At 40.7% G+C, this 16,871-nt stretch overlaps 1 protein-coding gene across 1 annotated transcript in view; it reads left to right on the top strand.

Annotated features, from left to right (window-relative positions):
* The first annotated feature begins 6,132 nt into the window (after positions 1–6,132).
* Positions 6,133–16,871, top strand: part of LOC124045880 (metabotropic glutamate receptor 4-like) — a 307,218-nt gene continuing 296,479 nt past the window's right edge. The window contains exon 1 of the mRNA XM_046365644.1: positions 6,133–6,495. The gene's annotated coding sequence lies outside the window, so the exon portion shown is untranslated. The remainder of the gene's footprint in view (positions 6,496–16,871) is intronic.

A 16,871-nucleotide genomic window follows, 5' to 3' on the forward strand; every position in this document is an offset into this window, starting at 1 on the left:
CTTTTCCCAACAGCGGAGTTCCAACAGCAGAGTCCCAACACCTTACCACTATTACACCTGGCTATCAGCGGAGCCTTGTCTGGCAGAGAAACAATTCATTCAGTCTCATTTTCTGCCTTTAAAAAAACATAGCTGAAATGGCTGATTTTAACAAATGTGGAGTCCCACTGTTTAGAAAAAAAGTTTTATGTGAAACCACACTTTCTGCACATTGATGTTCAAGTAAATTATTTTATATAGTTTAGTATAAGCTTCTGTCTTAATAAATCCTCTGAAGGATCTGACCCTTTTTTCAATTTTCACCTAAAATGACATACCCAAATCTAACTGCTTGTAGCTCAGGCCCTGAAGCAAGGATATGCATTTTCTTGGTACCATTTGAAATGAAACACTTTGAAGTTTATGGAAATGTGAAAGGAATGTAGGAGAATATAACACATTAGATCTGGTAAAAGATAATACAAAGAAAAAAACAACCGTCTTTTTGTATTTTTTTGTACCATCATCTTTGAAATGCAAGAGAAAGGCCATAATGTATTATTCCAGCCCAGGTGCAATTTAGATACTGGCCACTAGATGACAGCAGTGTATGTGCAATGTTGTAGTCGGATCCAATGAACCATTTCATTTCTGTTCAAAATGTTGTATCAAGACTGCCCAAATGTGCCTAATTTGTTTATTAATAACTTTTCATGTTCAAAACTGTGCACTCTCCTCAAACAATAGCATGGTATTCTTTCACTGTAATAGCTACGGTGAATTGGACAGTGCAGTTAGATTAACAAGAATATAAGCTTTCTGCCAATATCAGATATGTCTATGTTCTGGGAAATGTTATTGTTACTTACAACCTCATGCTAATCGCATTAGCCTACGTTAGCTTAACTGTCCCTCAGGGGACCCACCAATCCTGTAGAAGTTTTAAGCAGATTCACTGTTTAAAACATAATATATATATTGTTGAAGGCAAAAAAGGGAATCATGTTGTAAGAAGTGAACCTTGTATTCCAACTGATTGTAGATTACTAAAGCCAATGGCTTACCACTGTGCCACAGGTTTTCGATGAAAACAGTGGGGAAATAACTTCTGACAGTCAACCGCTTGGAACGTCCTCCTGGACTGGAACTCATGCATGAGATAGGAAGAACTGTGTCTGTCTTTTGACAATGTCTAAGCCTATGTCTAGGTTTTAGCTGTCTCCTCAATAAATGTATCTCATCAACGTGACATGGTCAAACCACGCCAATAGCCATACTGCCACTGCACTGGCTATTTATGTCCTTGTTGTTCATTGCTGTTTCCTTACCCTGTTGAAATCTGTCATGACCACCAGTGAGATAATCACAAAACATATATTTTCTACTACTTCATAGATTTATACAATTATCTATTGTAATGCAAACATTGGAAATGTATACATTTATGTATAACTGCATCAAGGTTTAACACACAAGATGTGTCTAATCTTTGTTAAAGTTGATGCAGAGAAAGAGTCTGTATTGATGGGATGTTAATGCTGAGACCTTTACTATGCAGTGCATGGCATCAGGATAAACAACATCAGCCACTCTTAACCTGCTCCGGAGGAGGTCTTCTCTGTTGCATGCTGATTGATGCAAATTTCAGACTACTAATGAAGACTATAAGGACCAACACTTACTTGCCTTGCAACCACTATAAAGTGACTTTGTGTATCCAATTTTAAGATTACTATCAATGTTGCAAGGGAAAACATTAATAGGAATATATACTGTATGTAACTTACAGTTGTTACTCTTCTACTCAGAGATGGACTGTCACGACTCCGACCGAAGTTGGCTCCCCTTCCTGTTCGGGTGGCGGTCGTCGTCACCGGTCTACTAGCTGCCACTGATTCTTTTCTCCCCCTCCTTATGTGTTTATTGATTACACCTGTTTTGAGTTTGTTATAATTAGTGAGGCTTTATTAGTCAGCCGGCCCGCCCGTTTCTTTGTGCGGGATTAATAATTTTAACCTTTGTGTTTGGTGTAGACCAACGTGTTGGTTGATGTTCGTGGAGTTTGCTGGACTGTTTTCGTCCCACATGTCTGGGGCATTTGTCTTGAGCACCCAGTGTTTCGTGGGGTGGCCGTTGTTCACCGTGTGTGCATTAAAATAGCACTTTATTGAACTCTCTGCTTTCCTGCGCCTGACTTCACACTCCCGACACCCAGAACGTTACATGGACATATCTTTTTTTGTTTCGATTACCATTGTCTTGGGCGACAATGCGTGTAGTCTAATACTGAGTACTATCATAATAATTTCATTAAGTAATAAATTAGGAAAATTTGAAATAGGAAATTGTGCCATAAATTTATCCGCAAGGTTATATTACATTTTGTTACGACTCGAACGATACCTCTCTGTAAATTAGGATACAACAGTGGTGATCTGTCAATCAGGGCAGGTGGGGCAGAGCCTGCCTTGTTTTGCATGTTATTTTGGCATTAAAACATATCAGTTTGCAAAGAATGTTTAAAAAAATACAAATAATCATAATTGAGTTAATAAAGCCGCATACAAACTTGGTATCTTTTTTGCTTTCTTGAATAAGGCAGCTCTAAAATGCATGTTTCAGCCTAGCTCTGTGCATTCTGTGGGGGTGGGCCAGCCAGCGGAAAATACGAAGCGTAGGGGTTGATAATGTTCTCTAGTTACGCCGTGATTGGCTCATTGTTCTGTCACTCATGGGGACACTACATCACCACAAAATCTAAGGGTAGAGCTAAAAAAAAATCAAGCTCCTTGGGTGCTGCCACAGAGTTACATTATAAGTGTCCATCCAAGAAGACTCAAGATCTTTGGCCACAGATACAATTATGTCAAATCACGTTATATCTACAGTAGCTTTGATTGCACTTTCAAAATATTAGCTAGCAAGCTAGCAGTCGTCATCATGAATCAAGTCGACAATCTAACAGCAAATCCTTTGTATGCTGTTAGCTGTTGGTGGTGCACATATAGCCTATAGCCTGTTCTAGAGAAATGTCATCATTATCAGGAATCAAGATAAGACCCAAGTGCAGACTGTGTGAAGTAACAATGTTTATTGTAACCACAAGGGCAGGCAAATAACAGGTCAAAGCAGGCAGGGGTCGATAATTCAGAGTAGGAGCAAAGGTACAGGATGGCAGGCAGGCTCAGGATCAGGCAGAGTGGTCAAGCGGGCGGGTATAGGGTCAGGACAGGGTCAAAAACCAGGAGGACAAGAAAATTAGAGGTTGGGAAAAGACAGGAGCTGACAGGACTAACGCTGGTAAGCTTGACCAACAAGACGAACAGGCACAGATAGACAGAAAACAGAGGTATGAATACCCAGAGGACAAGTGGAGAAGATTTGGCGACACCTGGAGAGGGTGGAAACGAGCACAAGAACAGCTGAAACAGATCAGGGCGTGACAATCATTGAATATTGTAAGAGCTTTCATTGTCTGCTTATATGCCCTCTTTATTTATCCTACGGTTCTGAGATGGTGTACAGGGAGAATACTGTAAGAATGGCCCATGTTCTGAATTCTGTCTCTGTACATTTCAAAAGTGCTGAACAAATGGTTATATTGACTATGTCTGTCCTACCTCGCCCATTAATGTCTTAATCGAAATTACGGATTGCGTCTTATACAGTTGTCGTCCCCTTATGCCAGAGTTTGTACATCTCAATTGTCAGTAGAAACCTTTGTTTAATCAATCATATAAGTCAGCCATATGTTTTTTAAAAGGCAGTAAATTAGGCTGAATGAACTGTTTCGCTGCCAGATAAGGCGCCGCTGATAGCCAGGTGTAGCAGTGGTAAGGTGTTGGGACTCTGCTGTAGAGACAGCTTTACGTAGGCCCGAGCAGTTTGTGGGAACCGTTTGTCACCGTTATAGTGCAATTAATGTATTGTTTAGTGTTGTGTAGTGGCTTTACTGGCATGCATACAATTATTTTATTTTTTACTCTGCCCCACTAAGATTGACATGCTAAAATTGCCACTGGATATAACGTATATTGAAAGCATGGGGTGCTTCCACACAGGAAATTCCAGACACTAGAATCTATGCCAAGTCACATTGAAGCTGTTCTTGCAGCTCAGAGTAGCCTAAAGCACTAATCAGATACTTTATGTTGGTGTTTCCTTTATTTTGGCTCGAGGCGTGCAAAAGGGAACATAAGATTGCGGTTAAAGTTTGGAATTACACAATTTCATGTGTAAGATATCTAAAGACCTGTATCACTATACTGAGAGCTTTGCATTTCTAAAAGGATGTGATTTGGGTGATCTTGGAGCCTTTGTTCATGTTTCTCTGGGGCCCCCATACTACAAGTGATTTGCTGTTTGGGGTAAGTTTCTCAAAAACATTTGAAATCACAAAGAAAGTGTCTGGACCCTTCTACATGCCATTTAAATCCAAAATATAGGGTTTGTTGTAAAACAATTACTATTATTTAATTACATGTTATTCAGTAGAGGAATGTTTTTTCAATGTTCAAAACTACAAATAATTGATGGAATGTTCTCAGTGTCATAGGAATATTCTGAGATAGACACCCAAATGGGAACCGTTTGCTGGTTTCCCATTTGAAGGGGTAGGTAGGGTTCAGGCTATTCCCTCATTATTGGAAGGATGCACTAAACTCAACAATGAAGAGATTGAATCAATATCTGCAATCAGGAAGGTAATGACAAACATAACATGTTAATGAACAAAGATAGGCATGCTCTGGATCACCCTGGGGGAGTACAGAGGTTCCAATCATTATAGATGTGGCAGAGTGTGAGAAGGCATGGAGACATGTTGAATTGTCTGATAACATGTTTTTATCCTGGTTTATAATTATATTTTTATTATCCCTGATTAAGCCATTTTTGTATTCCAATACACAACCAAACTGAGTAACCTAGCAAGGATGTAATTTTACGCATTGAAAGTAACTTCAGACTTTATGAACAGAATAGCAGTTGTTGACAAAACGAGGCACTAGTCGGCGCCGTCAACCTTCAGAATGATTATAATGCAATTCATTGACTGGCCAGTCACAGAATAAATTCCCACCGCACCCACCTCTATGTTTCCACAACAAGCCAAAGTAGCCACAAATGTTTCTCCAGCCATTTGCTCTCTGTTCTCTTCTGTAATTTGTCATGGACAATTATTTTCTTCAGGTTTGCCGATTCAAAAGTTCCATTAAGGCCAATAGGCCATCATGAACTTCACACCAGACACCACAAAGCGTCAACATGTCCACAGGTCCACATTTACCAATATACATATAGTTTTGCTTTATATTGGATGATTTGGTAGGGTTTGGATCGCCTAGAAGCGAGTTGCGTTTCACTGCCGCCCCCATAGAACCTGCTTAATTCAAATGATGAAGCGCTTGATATAGTTGCATTTGGATAAAAGCGAGTGCGCTTCAATGCAGCACCTATTATGCCCCATAAGAATTAGAAGAGAATGGCCAGTGTAATGTAAGGTCATTAGCCTACTATCAACCTGAAAACTAAAACAGACTCCGATATGTTGTTCCCCATCATAGCTTCCAGTGAGGAGAAAAATAGGGACAGGATAAATTGTGCCTATTATGAAAGAACTCCGTTGAAACAATGCATATGACAAAATCGGTCGATTTATTTTATTGTGATCTCGAACTGACTCCCAAGTTTGGCTAAACACCTGAGGCCGTATTTCTATAGGCTATATCTTCTCTCGTGTACTTTAAGGTAAGGTTAGAAAAAAGTGTGTAAAAAGAGCAGAGAATAATCGTGGGTATTTTGTTTTTTATCACTATCTTCTGATATACATTTATCATTCGTTTGTCTGTCGCCCCTATTGATATTTTCAAGCCGCTTATTTGCACCTGATTTGTTTAAAAGGCAACTGATTTTGATGTCATATTTCTTGCATCGATTTTGCGCAAACCCTCTACCCAGCATGCTGGAATGGACTATTATCAGTCACTCTCATTGCCAGAATTGCGCGATAAAGCTCAGTATTCGGATGGATTGGTAAGACGTTAAATACGAATTTCCTGCAGTGTAGGAGGGGTGGCTTTGTAAGCTACAGTCACATAAAGTAGAGAATAACCAGCGCAGGAACCCTTTCAGCACCACTCGCCAATGGACAGCGGTTTCAGCACGCAGAGTCATTGGGCAGTTTGAGAAGTGACAGGATTTGTTAGGAGTCTCGAGACCAGTGGGATTTGGACTACCGAGCCATCAAGACAGGTCCTGGAGGTTCTATTCTCGTAATTCTTCGGCACTGCTATTGTATCCCCCACTACAGGACTAAACATATGCCTTTGTATCCTTACACCTGTTTTTCTTAAACTCGGGTTCGAACCAAAGAGGAGTTCTCTAGAAAGAATCCGTATTTCTGCACATTCTGAAAGACACAGTCGTTGAAAATATACATTTAGAGTGGACGGTATCAATTCAACTTCTTCATAAACGAAATTTTCTGAAATAAAATCCAGTGGGTTTCTTTCAAAGGTAAGAGTTAATTTTCTCTCAGCTCATTGAAAAGAATCATGTGGCGGGCTACATGTGATTATTTAATAGAATGATACTTCTCCAATACATACACATTATGCATCTTTATATCATTGTTGATATGATTTTTTTGTCTCCAAGTTTAGCTCAAATGTTTCTTCTTGAAGGTTGTAGAATCGCTGCATTTTGTTGTAGATCTGCATCCTTTGAGTCAGGGATGGGCAACTTCGTTGGGGGGTGGGGGCCACAAAAAATCTGAACTCATCATGAGGGACCGTAATGGCTCGAGTGGCTTGTGGGTCTGCATAATCCATACACGTGCAGTCAGAGACCCGGCCCTAGCCTTTTGGGGGCCCTACGAAAATTGAGCAATTATCTAAATCATTTCATGTAATTCTATTCATTTTGCCATGGGCGGTAAGAAACGTTTGCAGTTTTTAATATGATATCAGAGTGAGTGTATAAAATAATTGGAGGCCCCCCGGTCGGTAATTAATGTGACTGACATGACAAGAGAGAAACTGTTGATGCACAACCAAATTTCTAAATTGCACCTTGTGTATTCTACTATTCTAACTCTCAACTTTAAGGTGAAAACCTCGACAGCTTGGAACCTTAGGCCTACAAAATGGGGGCCACGGGCTGTCAGTTGCCCATCCCTGCTTTAGATGACTGCAAAAACTGGGGAAAGATTACTCTTTTGTTGTCCTGATATCAGATGCATCATGATATCTGATTTTAGAAAACATACTGGCAATCTTGCACACTCAAGTCCAAAGTGAGAGTGCGTTCAAAGCAGGCTATGTAAAAAGTTATTTGATGCACCTTGACATCAAGTGGGCTGAATCCAGAGTGTGTATTTGCTTGTCTGTCAATATGTTTGAGGGATATTCACTCGTTTCATTTCAGCGTGTGTGTGTGCACGGTTCAGACTGTGTGTGAGTGTGCGCGCGTGCAAATCTGCCGCACTAGCTCTTGCACGCACTCATGTAGTCCAAATACATTTATCCCTTTCCCATTTTTTGGTTTGTCGCCTAACCAGATACTCAACAGATGAATCACCTCCAAGGACTCTAAAGCCCAATGGGCTCGGGCTGTAACAGGCTAACATTCTTCGTTACTGTGTACATAATACAATGAGGCCCTTCATCAGCTGTGTCAAAGCAAGCCCCCCTAGCAAGCCCCCCTAGCAAGCCCCTCTGTTTTTCCCGCTCTATTTAACTGCCATTCAGATGAGAATAGATAATGGGATGTAATCAATTGAAAAGCAGCAGGTATGAGTCAGAATGAAAATTAATTAATTAAATTAAGATTCTATTCAAGTGAGATTCTTGCATTGGGTTAAGATTTTAATGTTGAATATTGGATTGAATATTGGATTTAATTAAACTCCAAGATGTGTTGGTATTCCATTGAAAATCACTATCACAAGGAGGGAAATTCTTATAGTGGGATATGTCTGTGTGGCTACCATATTTTCAACAATTCTACATTCTGGTGTTATTTCCTCTTCCTTTCAACTGCTAATGCAAGGATGCTATATACTATATACAATATGTGCTTAGGAAGGTGTCTGTCAAGGATTGTCAGATCCAATCAGTTTTCAGCATTTTATTGAGAGAGGGCAGAGAAAGATGGGAGAGAGAGTTTGTATGGATTTCTTTGTGCACTTTGTTTTTTAAAAACCTTTTCTAGGCTGCTTTTCCTTGACAAGAAAAACACAAAACAAACAGGCATAGACAAAAACAAACAACCTGACATTCACATAAACACATAGATGTTCCCACCGTGTCCAATGTTATTTCTCATACTTGTAAGACTCTACGACATATGACCTCAAACTGTGCTTTGCTCTTCTTTTGTCGGTAGCCATGTTCTTCTCGATATTTATATAATAAAGCATTTGATTCTTCCATTCCCTTAACGTTGAGTATAATTTGACTTGCAGTATTTAAGTAATAGCTTCCTCGGTATAAGTGATGAAAATAATATTGGCCAACCCATTGAGTATCACACCGCACCCCCATATGTCTAGTAATATGCAGTAGCGGTGCGTAGGTATAATTACCGGGGAAGCCAAGCCAGGAAAACAAAGCCATATTACAACCTATGTGTTGTGTAAATTGCATTATTTGCTCTATAATCTGTAGATTCATATGCCTTGCCATCGTGATATATAGGCCTAAAGGCCGAGACAATAAGAAGACACAGCACAGTGGCAGAATAAATTCAACCACACCTTTGTTTCATCACAATTCCGGGGAACAAAATCTGTCCGGTGGAGTCCACAAAACATATTGCATGTAACAGACAGTTACATGACCTACATCATGGTCAATCAAGTTAATGTTTCAGACATTTTCGGTCTACCAAACAAGTATTGATTTAGAACCACGGAGAGTTACCGCAAGTCGCAAAGAAAACAGGTGCTGCCTCCACTATTCCAGCACCATTTCAACTTCAACATTTCAACATCATCTGATCACCTATCAAAAAACGATTTAGTCCTATCAACGTACGCTAATACGCTAACATGATGTGGCCGTCCATGTTACTGATTTCTGTGTGTGCGTGCTAGTAGTAAAAACATGTTGACTCACCCTACTTGTAGAGAAACGGCAATGCCATCCTCCTCTTTTATGTTACCTATACAGTCTATCACTCTGTCAAACAGTACACTCGTTTAGGTTTTGTTGTCCTTCTCTACTTGGCTAAAATGCTTGCCTGCAAGCCTAACTTCCTTTGATGGGTAACGCTGTGCCAGGCCAGCCAGTTAACATTAGCCTACTACATCTAGCTACATGTTGAACTTCCATCCTCTCTGGCCAGTGACACAGTGTATGCATTTATGGTTGGATCATAATTGCCGTTATGGTCATTGGCCAGTATGGAGAATTAGGTAAAACCACAAGTCCAAATCCCTATCTCAATCCATAGCTAATTTAGGAAAGGGGTGATTTTAGCCAGCTAGCTAGCCACCAGAGGACAACAACACAACAAGATTAGAACAATGTTTTTTCTGATGTGATTGGTGTGAAGCCAAATCCAAACGGTCTTCCCTTGAGGCGCCAGGTTCATTCACAGCTGAGCTCACTCAGTTTAGCTCAACGCTGATTGGCTATTATTTTATTTTTTAAATTATCAAGGGAGGCCAAATGCTCGCTGGCTTCCCTTGCATTCAATGCTACAGGTGGCAACAATGTCATACTATTTCTGACCAGACAGCATCACATAGATGGACTACACATACTGAGACAAAGGGCCGCTGTTTTGTTCATTCGCTCGGATGCTTCTCCGGAGATACATTCAGCCTTGCAAATTGAAGGAAATTTATGAAACACAGAGAGACTAAAACAATGTTTGTTTTTTTATTTATGTTTTGGGGGAAGCCTGGCTTCCCTTGGAATCCATGAATACACGCCACTGGAAATATGCCGATAGACGGATTCATAGTAAACTTACATTGTAAAACTTCTGACAGCCAGCTTTCTAACTCTGCCCGTAACTTTTGGACATTATAGCACTCCCAGAAGGCATGAATTATTGAGTCATTGTTAGTTTTACACTTAAGACATGACTCTGCTGTTGTGCTATAGAATTTGTGAATTTTGTCTTGTGTAATAAATTCTAAACATTTGTTTATACTGGATTAAGCATAGATTTCCGTTAACTGTCATTTAATTCATTATATTCCAACACTCCCTCTATCTTGTGCCAAAATCAGTTCCAATAGTTTATATTTATTTCAAAGAGATTGTCAGTTAGATAGGCTCTCTGCAAGGTTTTGCGTATCTTACCTATCATATGAATATCTTTTTCTGACTCAAATGGGATTCCCTCAACATTGCTCTGATGTCCAAAAGCTTTCAGATCGTAATTTTACGAGAGAGTTTGTATTGAGAGAGAGGGAGAGGTAGAGAGATAATCAAAATGGATGCACTACAACCTCACTCTCCCCACACTACCTTGCCTAAACATATTTATTGTATTTAATGGGATAAATATTTGATATCTGTTTGGGTTGAGATCAGTTCCATGATTAATTCAGTCAATTTAGGGGATTCATTTCAATTCTATTGGGATTTTTAATGAACAATATCTGAGTTTCAATCTCAATTCATTTCCTGAGCTGACAGAGTTCAAACAGAATGTAGACCCCCCCTCCCTCCCCTACAGACACCTGTCGCGCCTCTTACTTCAGAGGTTACAAATAGAGTACACAATGTCAAGGATCTCAACGGGCTGCTCATAATCCATCTTCAGGGTCATTGCGTGTTACTGGATCATGCTTAGACTTAAAGAGACAAAACCGCATATTGAGGGAGCAGACAATCAGATCATCAGATGCCATTTTGTCCTCTCAAGTCTAAATATTTGGAAGTTTCTTTAGTTTTGAGTTTTCGAATGACTCCATGTTCATGGAGTCTCCAGTCCACATTCTGGTTCACCTCCTCTGCTGCTCCTCCTGGCTATGACCATCTGTTCATCAGGGGGCCTGATGTCTGCCGAGTTTTGATCACAGTCTGATGATCATATTAGCACCAAAACAACATGCCCCTAAAACCAGATCAAAATGCTGCCCGTCTCTAAACAAGCTTAAAATATTTAAAATATAAAATATTTTTTCTAATGTAGGCCTAGAGCAATTGGTATTTTTCTGCCTTTGGTTTGTGTCCAACTTTTACAGTCCACATGACACTGTAGTGCCATTCATCCAATGCAAACAAAAATGGAAGTGAAGTGGCTCTTCTAATAAATTTACGTAAGAGGTTTGGATAATGATTTTGCATTAAAATGTTAGGTTAGAAGTGAATCATGGTGCAAGAAACCTGTGGAGTATGCCAGTACTATTAAGTGCTGGTCTTGTAGTTCCTGTTGTGCTCACCCACTGTTATAATGGACCTATCAGACTGGCTTTGGTAGATTCTCAAATGGGTCATTCATTTCCAGTAGGAGCTCACAATGGGGGCGTGATGCTCGATGGCACGACCATATGCTGTTGCATATATGTGAAAAGTTAAGATGGTTTTACACCTTCTTAATTTGACACCATCTTAATTTGAGTCAGATCCAGGCTGTATGAGAACCGGCTGTGATTGGGAGTCCCATTGGGGCGGTGCACAATTGGCCTAGTGTCGTCCGGGTTTGGCCGGTGTAGGTCGTCATTGTAAATAAGAATTTATTTACAATGTGTGATGGCCCCTACTACTGGCGGTGTTTGTTTGTGTGCGCACCTGCATGTCTCTACACTAACAGACAGTGTCCAAAATCTGTCTTGGCTTCTACTTACTAAAATGAAATATGGTGTACTAATAGTACTACCATAAAAACGACAAGTAAAGGCAACAAATATCAACATAATACTCATCCATACTGAGGAGGCGTCATCTAATGCACAACGAATGGCGGGGATATACTGATTATCAGCTGTTGTCAAACACGTGAGTGTGAAAAGACGACTCTGAAAAGACGACTCTTCTTGATGAAAAGCCCAAATGATCAAATGATCCTGGAATCAAAAGCAAACAAAGTTTTGTAATTTCACATACTATAAAACCTATTTATGAATACCCAAAAAGCCAACTATTTAGAGCGCCAGTGTGGGTATTCAGAATGGCCAGTGTCTACTCTAGTCTGATCACACAAGTGCATGAGATCTGAAATGTGCCCACAGTTTGATCCACTTCATTAGAGGCCGGCTGACACTGATCGGAGATGACATCTGTTCACACTGTGGCTAATTTCTGAGATTTACGACATAAACAACGGACTGAACAATCTATTCATTCCGGTATGGCAGTACCGCTTCCCCTCTCTCAACTCCTGAGGGGGCACCTCATCTCACAAGGCGAAGCATTCGTCATTGTTTTAGGGGGGGGATGTCATAACTCACGGTTGTTACTCCTCTGAGCACAGTGGCTTGACTGCTCAGCCCCACTGAGTAAGTGTTCATGTGTGTGTGCCTCTTCAGTGCTCCCATGCATGCAAACACTCATACAAACAGGATTAGGGCATAGATATATAAAGGGAGAGCGGCTCTCTCAAATCAATTTCCTCCATGACACACAAGCAAGCAGACATCTTGAGAGATAATAGGCTGATAGATCTCTCACACCCCAAGACCTGATAATGTATTATTTAGACAAATGCACAAAATGCATTGATTTAACCTATTTATTTACCTGATTACGCTATTATAGGGTTCATCAGAGTCACCCACATTTTGCTTGCAAATATCAATTCCAGAGAAGCTGCTATGCTCTCAGAATGTTGTATTTCTTCCCTGTTCATCCTATCTGCAGTGGCCAGTCAGAGTTACATATGTAGGATCTTAATTTGAGCCAGTTTGCTACAGCAACAGGAAATGTGAATTATTATATGGATTATAATTAATGGACATTGTTTTGTGGTGTTTGATAAATGTTTTATTAGAGCAAAAATCAAGTCTGACATTTTAAAGTGGAAATTACAAACTTTAGAAGACTTTTTAAACCTTGGATACATTACATGTTTGCATTTCCTGCTGTGCAGGAATATTCTCAGAAAGAAAAGATTCATCAAATTAAGATCCTACATCTGTGGGCTTGATGAATCATATCTCACACTGCCAGGGTCTGTCTGTACCCTACAGAGAGGCATCAAACCCAGCCACAGCCCCACCAGATTAGGCCTTGTTCTTCTCACCAGAGTCCTGGAGGACTCCCTCCCTCATATACAGATGCTGCCACAGGCAGGCTGGAAACAGCCCCTATCATCCTGGTGTTAACAATCAACCAGTTCTTGCTGCTCCCACTGGCCTGATATCCTTTCATATGTCACAGCAGCGGCAGCCTTCATCAACACATGGGAACATGGAAGAAATGAACTGTTATTTTTGCCTTCATGTCAGCGTTGATGCTCTATTGCCTCAAGGTTTTACATGGAATATATTGTTGGCTTTAATTGTGTGGTTTAATGCTAGAGTGCTTCAAAGCCTTTGGTCCTAGACCATTTTAATATCACTTAGCTGTTGCAGTGGCCATACAAGTCCACGTTAGCCACTAAGGTCTTAGTCTGGACTGTCCATCCGCTGCACTTTAAACATTTATAGATCCACTGTTTCTCATCAACTTTTCTCAACAGCCTGGTGGTGCCTTATAGAGAGATGAATGCAGAAGGCAGCAGATACATATACTGTAGGTTTCACTGTCAGCACACACTGGTCATGATTTATTGCTTCGCTATGCTCTCCTTGTTTTCCCCAAACTCTACAATTGAACGTGAAAAAGGCAAGAGGAAGCTAGGGACATGGGAGAGGAGAAATAGCATCAGTTCCTGTAGGGATGCGTTAGCTAACTTATAGGCTGGCTGTCTTTTCTCTTTTCCTCCTGATCAAGAGTGCAAATCCTCGTTAATTATCTGGCGTGATTAAGGTACTGTAAGTACAAGAAAATAACTTAAAGTGTGTGTGGCATTAATGAGACCATACTGTAACCACTTGATCGACGTCGATGCTAAGCTCCTCTCGTTTTAGAGGCTTACTTGCTTCATCAATCTCACACATTTAGGCCTAATAAAAAAAGTATCTTGGTCGATTTGCCTGATCATCGACCATACAGCCCCTTTGTATTATCATTATTTCATACTTTACCACTACTGTGCAAACACCATAGTAAAGTAGCATGCATTTGCCATTCAGAATAAAATGGGCTACATTGTAATGCACCCTGTGTCTCATAATTAGACTGAAGGGCTACTGTGTGTAGGCTATATCTCATAATGGGGCCTTGATTAATCAGAGAGAGAAGCCTCATCATTGACCATGGCCTTTCTCCTCTTCATTCTCCAGCTAGCGCCACACGTCTTTATTTACACCACTGTTTTATTTACACCACTGATCAGTAATGCAGAGGCCTAGCCAGTGACACAGGATATGTCTGTCTGACACACCCTTCCCTCTTCATTTGGGCTGTTGTCTCACATCCCTCCCTGATCTCTCTGTGGAATGAAATTGTGAGTAGTAACCAAAACACACAGTTTAAAAACAGTCTTGTGTGATCTGACTTCCTGAAGCTTGCTTCAACTCTTCACACTTTGGTGACTGACCCAATCTCTGGCAGGCTTACAATGTATACAGTATGTATCTGTTGTGTGGTGTAATAGTAAACCATTTTAAATGGTGAAATCCAACTGGACCGGTTGTTCACCATGTTTGTTTAACATTCTTCCATAGAGGCGTGCTGCTCTAGTCTACTGGCACCTGGTCTTAGGTCCTCATCATATCTGCTGTACCTGCTCTTTCTTTACACCCGTTCTGTAATAGGAGCTCTGTAGACTCCCTAATCAATACTAATGCTATAGCATGAGAGCAGGCTCCAACAGCATCATAACCTGAAACTTGACAGCACCATCCACGGCAGCTCTCTTCAAATGCTTCAGGCGGTATATCCCTGAACATCTGATTCATGTCGAGGAAATATTCGTACATGGCTGTGATTGCCTTTAATGCATTAGGTCTGAAAGAGAGCAACCCGGCTCAACGTATTTGACTGGTATGTTACTCACTGACACTGCCCCCGTTTAGTGGGGAATAAAACAGCCCAAGAGTTAACACACACAGGGAATGTTATTTACACACTGAGGAAGATAAACATGGGGATGTATATGGGGATGATTCTGTGATGGACAGAAACAGAGAGATGGTAATTAGGCTACGCAGGAGATAAATACACTGGCCTGAATAGATATATGTAGAGTAGGATAGAATGGGATATGTGATAGAGCAACAAGGACCATAGCTAATAAATGACCTAACAACCCAACCTGGTCTCAGATCATTTCGTATTATTCTTTACGTGACACTCCATTTAGTATGTTATGTTTCGTATGGTATGTATTAATTTGTGGATGTCCATCACCCATTTCGTATGATATGTTACGAATTACAGTTCTTATTATATGTTATGAATTTGCAAAACATATGATATGTTCCAAATTCTAGCAAGGTGGCTAACGTTAGCTAACTGGCTAATGCATAAATGCTACACTTGTGCTTGATGAGATTTGACCTCGCAACTTTTGGGATGCTAGATGTTCGCATTATACACCCACCCAACCAACCACCCTACTTTAACCTGAAGTAGCCATCTGTCTTATGAAACCATACCAAACATAACATATCATACCAATTTGAGTGTCCCGGATTTACCGTTTAAGTAAGAATAATGGCAAGGACTGTATATTATACAAATAGTACGCTACTGCACAGCAACACAAGAGCAAGGACTCATCACTGCAGACAATAACAATAGTAACATAATAATAACAGTCATGAAAACTACATAGAACACTGCTACTCTAGCACGTACTACAATGATAACAACAGCGACAACTTACTTTGTAATCACGCATCACATGCATGTAGGTCCACCCATGTTCTAACAACGGAAAAAACTAAGTTCAGGCCCGGCTAATACATATACAATTAAGTGAGCATGCAACAGACCGACTGGAAGGTGCTGGGCTAACTAGGAGCATCTGATCAATCACAGCATGCATGATCAGTGCATGGGCAAAGTGTAGGGTGCATGGGGACAGTCTGATTGGCTGAAGCCACATCGCTCATATGAGGGGGAGAGCTGGACTATGTGGTGCCAACCAGACATAGACAACAACACACCCTGGAAATTAGTCCCATACAGTGCCCTCTGCATGGGGATTCTGTAACACCATGTACATCCCCATGTTCATCTTCGTCAGTGTGTAGATAAAGTTCCCTGTGTGTGTTCATTCTTAGACTGTCTTATTCCCCTCTAACCAGGGGCTGTGTCAGTGGAAATCCAGTAGAATACGTAGGTAGAGCCTGGTTGCTCTCTTTCAAGGTAATTTAAACACTCTTACCATCCATGTGTTTCACTTGTGTTTGCATTCTTAAGATTTGTTGATAGTCCCTCACCAATATTTAGGCTGTTTTGTAATAATTTACATAACAATACAGGGGTATCGCTGCAAGGTAGATGTTTAAAGTATTTAAATGGCAGGGCACCAGCACTTGTGCTGTCTGTGTTTGAGAAAAGACAGCAGACTAGTCTACTGGGACATATATGATTATGAGAATCACATGAATAAAAAGCCTTGGATGCGCCCTTTCAGCCGTGCTGTGTAGGCACTCTAGCATCTAGCCTCTCTTCTCATCTCAGTGTGTTAGGGAGCTGCGCTGCGGCACAGCCAGGCAGGTTCAGGCTCGGTGTTTCAAATGAAAAATCCATCTCTGTCATTAGACTGCCATTTTCACGCTCTATTAAACTTCATACATTCATCGCACTGGTATGCATTATGTGCCATTGACTCCTGCTATCCTGCAGCGTCGTTTCAGTAATGGGGGTAGGGGATGTGGG

The sequence above is a fragment of the Oncorhynchus gorbuscha genome, linkage group LG10 (assembly GCF_021184085.1).
Source record: "Oncorhynchus gorbuscha isolate QuinsamMale2020 ecotype Even-year linkage group LG10, OgorEven_v1.0, whole genome shotgun sequence".
Taxonomy (NCBI): domain Eukaryota; kingdom Metazoa; phylum Chordata; class Actinopteri; order Salmoniformes; family Salmonidae; genus Oncorhynchus; species Oncorhynchus gorbuscha.